Consider the following 8,470-nt stretch of genomic DNA (forward strand, 5'->3'; position numbering starts at 1 on the left):
ATCTCAGGAGAGCAGCTGACTTCCCCAGCTGGGAGCAGCTGCTGCTGGAAACTCCTCCAACTGCTGCCGAGACCCAGGCAGTTGTTCCCCGGCGAAGCTGGACAGGACAACTGCTGCTCCCAACACAGAGGGCCGGGCTGTTACCCCCGCAAGGCCGGCAAGCAGCTGCTGGACGCCCGACCTCACGCCAGGCGGGACCGAGAGCGGGGCCAGTTGTTGCACAGAAGCCTGGGAGCAGCTGCTGCTGGAAACTCCTCCAACTGCTGCCGAGACCCAGGCAGTTGTTCCCCGGCGAAGCTGGACAGGACAACTGCTGCTCCCAACACAGAGGGCCGGGCTGTTACCCCCGCAAGGCCGGCAAGCAGCTGCTGGACGCCCGACCTCACGCCAGGCGGGACCGAGAGCGGGGCCAGTTGTTGCACAGAAGCTGGGAGCAAATGGTGTCTGGCAGCAAGGCAGGACTCCTCTCACCTGTGGCACCGTTCCCCACCTCACCAGGGCAAAACGCAGCCGGCAGAAGGACCCACAAGATCATCTTCAGCCTAACAGCCAGTAGCTGCACATGGAGGACTTAGACGTCTGCCTCTCTCAACATTTTTTGTTGAACAATTCTGGATTGCCTTTGACTACCAACAGTGGCTATATTTTTTCCAAATAGGAACCATCTAGGCTTTAGCCTAGAACATTTTGCACAACAGGCTCAGGCACGTTAAAGTCAGGCAGACAGATGGCTGCGAATTACACTGTGAACAACCCTCTCCCATATAAGTCAACTGTGAGAAAAAAAAAAAATTGAAAAAAAAAAAAATCACACCTCATGCCTATCAAATCTCCACATGCCTTCTGCAGTTAACACCCTCAGCTGCAGCCTCCTGCAGTAATGTAGAGCAGATGCAAATACAGGTACCACGCTCAGTCCGCACAACCAATGGGATAAAATTGGAGCCACAGCTCCAAGTACCCAGAACAGCCATAAACACAGACAACTGATCTCCAGCATAAAGTCACACCAGTTGTCAACTACAGACTTCTCTCTTGCCAATATCGCATCCATCTGTCTCAGAATAAAACTGAGCGACTGTGATTCAATCTGATGCCTAGTCCTCAGACACTGAAACAGCTGATACAGGCTCTCCTGTGCTGGATTAAAAAGGAGAAGAGAGGAATGGAGCTTTCTGTCACCAGCATTTTGTTGCAAGTGTAGCTCAGTTCATCTTTTTAATATTTATACAAAAAATGCACAAAGAAAGAACCGCATTAAGGCAACAAAAGACTCAACAGGTGAGATCATCTAGGACAAAAAGCTTTCACTCTTTGGGATCTCCTGTAAAACACCAGAAAGCCAGCATTAATATACCTCTATCCACTGCAACTGCACAGACCGCACACTAGGAACCACTTTTTAAAATACCCAATAAATTTTTATCACTAGATACAGCAATGCAACCAGAATGAACTCTGTTCCATAAAGGTATACGATGCTTTAAATCAAAAACACTTGCAAAGAACAAATATTGTTAAAATCAATTCACCGTTGCTTCAGTAACTTACTCTTCAAAAAATGAGAGAGACTAGGAGCATGAAAAACTCTGAGTACAGGCCAATAACCTGCTCAGAAGGATGGCTGAATTCTGCAGGTCAGCAGCTTAAAAACAGAAGAACACTCACAGCTCTTCTTAACAGCATATGAGATACAGCAAAAAATATACACTTATCTCCCTGCATACTTCTGCAAGGTAATAAAAATTTCATTTGCTGTTTTATCCACCTCTTCAATTACAACCAGGCAGATCAGTTCACAGACATGCTTTGGCTTCCCATTGGGTTTTCTGTATCTCCAAAGTTATGGAGTCTATAGCCTCTCAGGGCACCTTGTTCCAGGGCTTCACCAGCTTCACTGGCAAAATTTTTTTCATTGAGTTTCATTACAACTTCCCTTGCTGTAATATATATCCCCTGCCTCTCATCCTCAGACTGTGCAACTCCCAAGAGAAATCTGATTCTCTATTGTCCGCTATCACCCACTGTACAACTGAGATAGCAACTAGACCTCCCTCAGCCTTCTCTTCCAGGCTACACAAACCCAGTTCCCCTAATCTCACTTTTCACAAAACATGCTGCAGCCTCCTCCCCTCCTAGGCACCCCTCCACTGGACCTGCTCCACTTGGTCAGTGGAGGGACTCATACTGGACACAGTACTCCGGGCAGTAGTGGTCTCACCAGTACCACACGGAGGGGGAGAAGGGCCTCCCTCAGTCTCCTGGCACTATGTGGCTGCTGCTGCCAGAAGAATCTGTAATTCCCTTTCTAAGCATTCCTAACAAATATAAGGTTTCCAGATGTAGGATTTTTAAAGAACCCAACCCTGAGATTCCTGTTTCTAGAATGAAATATATTACCTTGCTTCCTTTGCCCATCCCTTATGAGGCAAACAGCTCAGCAATCAGAGATTAAATAATTTAAAGTCTATAAAGCAACTGAGGACAGCTCCAGATTGTATCTGCTAGAAGTCTACTCAAACCCAGAAAGCTTTAGACACTAATTTGCTTATGACATATTAGTAAGTGAGAAAGTCTTCCTGAAAGCTCACACATACACTGTTGCAATGGTAAGTACTTCAAAAGCCACTGAAACCGAGCGTAACGCTTATTCCCCCAAAGCAGGTAAAAGTTAAACCAAGATGCTCGGCCAAGCAGGTAAAGACTTTAGTACCATAATATCAGATTTAGGATCCACGTGTAACTCCCCTCTGGACTATCAAGAGATTCAGCACGTTCGGACGCTCACAACTGCGATTTTTTGGTATCTCAGCTCTTCTCATCCCAGCCTGTCTCAGGACACCCCCACAGGCTGCAACACCAGCTATGTATGTACTCCTCTGGTATCTCCTATCCTTCTAACCTTGCAACAACCTCACTGATGTAACAAGACTCTTCTTATTATGAGTCATCTCTGGTTATTAAATCAACTTTTATTTCTTTCTGTAAAAAAAAAAGCACATCCAGACATATCGACTGGGACACAAATTGAAAGATCATCTACTGCAAGCATCTAAATGAAGAGATAAGAATGCTTCTCTGGTTTTGCATAACTTAGAAAACCATCTGGTAAAAAATAAGCAGATACACCAGCTGTTCGCTTCACAAAACCAAGTTAATACAGTTATCAGTATCAGAAATCAAGACAGGGTTTAGGCAAATATGCCAGGCCAAAGTTTTGCCCAATGTATTTCAGCTTCCACTCCCCAATATTTATAGGCTTCATTGTTCTACTATTTGAGAAACCACCTTAAGTAAAACTCTGAAGTAAGGAAGCATTGGTCCCCTTCTACAGGAGGAATGAAGGGTTAAAAAAAAGAAAAAAAAAATTCTATTTCTGAAGGTCACAGAAAACATCTCTACCTATCAGTTACCAAGCAGACACAAGCGAACTTTGCTCATGCTCTGAGATGACTGCAAGCTTTCTGAAAAAAGCAAGCAGGGTACAAAGTCTAAACTGGTAGCACAAAGCTCTAACCACTTCTTAGCAGAACTAGCTAACTTGGCACCACACTAACCACTTTCAGATTGTTTCCAGCAGACTTTGCACACTCTCAAGACTTTGGAGCAAGTTCTGCTTTCAGAATACCATGAAGGCACATCCCTAGGAAGCCCATGAGCTGAGCCAAGACATGAGCTCTAGCCTCCCGAGCCCCATGCTAACACTTCAGCATTTAAGCCACACGCACTACATACAAAAGAGCAGTGCTCAAAGAGAATTAAAACCCAAACCAACCCAAAAGTCAGTACCCATTAATTAGTACTCTGGACTACTAAACCCATTTGTCTTTCCCGAGGACTGAAGACATGCTTTACCCAACAATTACAAAAAGTTTAGTTAGGATTATCCCAATTTTTTTGTGCTTGTTCAATATCTTAATAAAAGTATCTCAGTGAAGGTAAAACCCCCAAGACTTCATAAATCACCATCATTTTGCTCTTACAGTATCTCACACATTACCATATAAGAAGAAAAAATTATGGAAGCCAAAAAAAAAATGCAGAGGTCAAACAAACAATTTTGCTGACTGGGTATCTGCAGTTAGCTTTTTTCTTCTCATGGCCTCAAAAGCTGTAGAACCTTAAGAACAACTTAAACATAAAAAACCCTTTTAAACATAAAATCCGCTTTCTAGACAGGCACACAAAGGAAGAGCACTAATCCACAGAAAAAAAATATTTTACTTAACATTTCACAAACACTCGTATTTTTTTGGTGAAGAACAAGACCATAACGAATAGACTTACTCTTCAAAACATGCAAATGATATCTAAAATAGAGAAACAGAACACTCAAATGCCAACAAAGACTGCAAAAAAAAATACCACAACAGTTCTCTAAAGACACAAAAATTATATAAGCTTTTAAAAGCATCGCAAGGAATCCTGCCAGCAAGTCAATGGGACCAAAGGAAGAAGATACTATAGAAGTATTCAAAGAAGGCAAGGGCATATCAGAAAAGCTACATGAATTCTGTGCGCTCTGCAAAGGAATTTAGGGACCATCTTATAACAAAGATGCTCTTTATGGTGGACTGTCTCAACCTAACATGTCAGTAGAGCTGTACGGAACAAACCACCAGGACTAGATGCTAATCCCTTGGCTAGAACTTTCAAGGAACGTAAATACAAATTTTTCACAGCAGACTGCTCTTTAAATCAGCCTTAATGAAAGGCTGAATCAACCTCACATTCCCACAGTGCTGACATTAGTTTTTTGGTGAATTTTATTGGGGTGCAAATCAGAAGGGGTTAAGATTTCTATAGTCAAATTTTACTTCTGCACCATAAAAACCAGCAGAAATTCCAATAAAGTATAAAGAAGAGAATTAGTCTACCCATTAACATTTATGACATATTGAGGAAACAAACACAGCTTCTACAGAGCAAACTCACGTATCACACAACTCCTCAAAAGTCTCTGAAGAACTCAGCCAGCAGAAGAATGCAAGACTAACTCAAGCTGACACTGTTTATTTCCAAGGTTTTGGAACAAACCCCATCATCAAGGTCTAAAACTGCTGACTTCCAGAAACTAAGATGAGGCAAATCCATTCAAATTCTGGTTCTGTTGGCTCTTTCCTAAGGACTAGCCTCTGCTGCAGGTGAGACATTTTAGGCCAGCTGGGTCTTCGATCTGAGCTGATATGACACCTTTGGTATTTGCTCACACAAACAACATGACCTTTAAAAATAATAATAATAGAGGTGACTCAGTTTCAGAGTTCTGGTCTTTGCAAATTGTTTCCTGCAATCGGTAAAATATGAAACCTATACAAAATAACTCAAGGGCTAACGTACTCTATTCTAGTTCCAAAACACCTCTTAAGAACTTCGGCTTTAATTATCTTTTGAAAGCATCACTACTCCTGCAGAACAAAGACCTGCTCAACCAGTCAGACATAGAGGAACAGCAGATGACTACTTTGATAGCCCAAACAACATGTAATGGATACATTAGGGCTTTGGATTCCTTTTTGAGCAGTTTAACAATTGCACATTATGTAGTCAACTCTAAAAAATGGGCTTAATTAATAGGGATCAATTCAGTCACTAGACATGTCATTTCCTTTCATCCAAATGATGAGGGATGAATAAAATGTTAGGTACTTCCCCAGGCTTTTTATTTTAGTTATTACAGTAGCTAAAAAAAAAAAAAGACTCATTTAATGGCTGCCCCACAAACACACCAACTTATTCACTGACTAGAAAAATATTAAATCCTATCAAAGATACCTTTAGTAAGCTATTAACTCTTGCTTTTAGTAGAGAAACACATGAAAACTGGGCTTGCAGTGGTAACTGACCCATGAGAACTGCCCAAATAGAGCAGGAAATTCTGCCCTTTCACATTCCCCAGCACAGGATTCTCAAGGTGGGTGATTCTCAGGACACCTTAAGACCCCTTAAGAGCAACTCCCTCAAATCCACATCTTCTTCTCTCCCACACCTCCTTCCACACAAAACCATGAAGTCAGTAAGTGTGTTTACTGTAAATGATCCTTGCTTACCAAGACATATCAGCCATATTTCATCTTCAATGTGCCAAATAACTTTCACATTACTTTTCAATGAAAGCACATACTTATCCCCAGGAGAACACATAATTAATAATTTCATTATTATAATTCGTATTAGTTGTCATGGCACTTGAAAAAGGATCCTACAGCTACCACCTTTCAATCTGTTTCAGTGACCTACTAACCCAAATACCTATATGAATGGGCCAATGGAAACGGCAACACGATTACTATGACGTGAAGTCTTTTCAAGGTAATTGAATGAGAAGAGAACAGCATAAATCTCTTTCTAAAGATTAATTGGTGCTCCAGTGGTAAATCATTTAGGTTCTTACAGCAAGGCTGTAACGCACACAAATCATTGTATCCTCTTTCTTCTCTATACATGTCAGATAGTATTTCTAATTAACTATCTGTCCTTATACAGGAGGAATTAGCTGACTTTTCCATGAACAGCTACCAGTGGAAATATCCAAGTTATCATGTTTCTAAATGGACACCACTCTTCCCCCAATTTCTTATTTGTGATTCTGGGATCTACTTCACCTTCAGTTTAAAGGCCAGAAAGGTGACTTTTACATCAAACTAGCTTTGTTTTGATGAACATGAGCTTGGGATTATGGCCGAGTCTAGAAGTATCTCAAGAAATTAAATCGTTGATTCTTCAGAAACACTTAAAGAATAAATTAATAGAAGCAACGGTCCTGGCAGCAGACAATGACAACCCAAATAACCAAGCCAAGACACATTAAAGCACACAGTATGCTTTTATCTTGTGTCTTGACCCTAAGGCCATTTTACAGCAAACAAAACCAATTGTGCTTCAAACCAAGAGGTTCAGCTGCAAGTTCCAATGCTGTTACTGACTGTAATGCACAAAATTATAACACGATAAAAAGCAAAAAGGATTAAAAGGAATTCTAATAAAAATTTACATTTAAGAGGCCTCATCGGTATGAATTTCAACATCCTACAGTGTCCTAAAGTCCTTTGTCTTTTACTGAAAAACAGCCCTGTTACCTATTGCAAAATTCAGCTAAGTATAGAGCAACCTATATCCACAAAACAAAAGGCCATGAAGCAGCACTAAGCACCTTGCCTGTTAGAAATCTAGCAGAGTCCACTTTTACCTAAAGATACCCAGTGTATGAAGAAACAAACCTGTCAATTCCAAACCTGGATTTCTAATCTATAGAGATTTAGACAGTAGACTTTCTTCCAGCTACAACAGAGAGCCGCAGAGCTTAGTGCAGCTGGTGTGCTCCAGGAGTGCCTGCTGCATGACACACTAGAGAGGCCACACAAAAGAGAAGCTGGGCATGAGCATGACCGAGGTTTTAAGCTCAGACAGATCTGAGCATATACATATCTACATATAGATATTTAGGTGCAGATACATTAGTTTCTGGTAAAAAAAATAGGCCTCCAAGAACTTTGAATGTAAGTTGAAGGACACTTTCCAAAGATTTAAACTCTGATTGGAAGCCTCTTTCAGCACCTGTCTTTCGATGAGGATCTTGTTCCACGTGAATTGCCAAACACTCCACAGAAAGTCTACAAAAAAAATCAAGAACAGTCCTTTCTAGCCTAATGCCTTAGTGACAAAACACCTCCTTTTCTTTCAGAAATCAATCTCGAAGACATAAGCTTTGCTCTTTGTTCAAATTCCCTGAGTGGACCATTTACTCTTTACAGAAAATAGTTGAAACACTCTTTACCAGAATAAGTCACAATCTGAGGTAAGAATCAAGGGTACTGACTCAAAGCTATTCCTGCATCTGCCTGCTGTTTTCACCCACCAAATTTTCATATTGGCAATAACTTAAAGTGACAGGAAACCTGAGCCAGTGTGCCAAGACACACAGAAGAAAGCAAAGCTCCCTTAGCACCTCCAAAAGAAACTCATACACATGTAAATTCTGCACACAGACTGTTAGACAGTGAAAACAGTGTGCATAACAGAGATAATCCTGTACAGGGCTGAGGGAGACAGATGTTTTCATAACCCCCCCCAAAAAAAAAAAAAATCCATAAGAAAAAAAAAAAACACAACCCAGAAACTTTAAAAATATATCTTGTCAGTTATTTAACAGTACTGTGTTAACTTCCAAGTGAAAAAAGATTGTCCAGTTTCTTTAATTTTAGGCATTTGAGAAGGTAATGAGTATCTTGAATTATAGTTAAATCTTAAAACACTAAAAGTAAAGAAATAATAAGCTGATGTATGAGCATCACGATCAATTTTAACTTAAAACATGATTATCTAGCACACTTTCTCACCTTTCTATAACTCAAGGCAATGAGGTTCTTCCTCCCCAAATCCCCCTTGCTCTTCCCCAAACCCCTTTGTTTTTATGAAAAAGATTGACATAAAGGTGAAGTTAAAGAAAAGATATTTTTATATATATATA

This window comes from Merops nubicus, unplaced genomic scaffold, assembly GCF_000691845.1.
Source record: "Merops nubicus isolate BGI_N331 unplaced genomic scaffold, ASM69184v1 scaffold32108, whole genome shotgun sequence".
NCBI classification, from domain to species: Eukaryota; Metazoa; Chordata; class Aves; order Coraciiformes; family Meropidae; genus Merops; species Merops nubicus.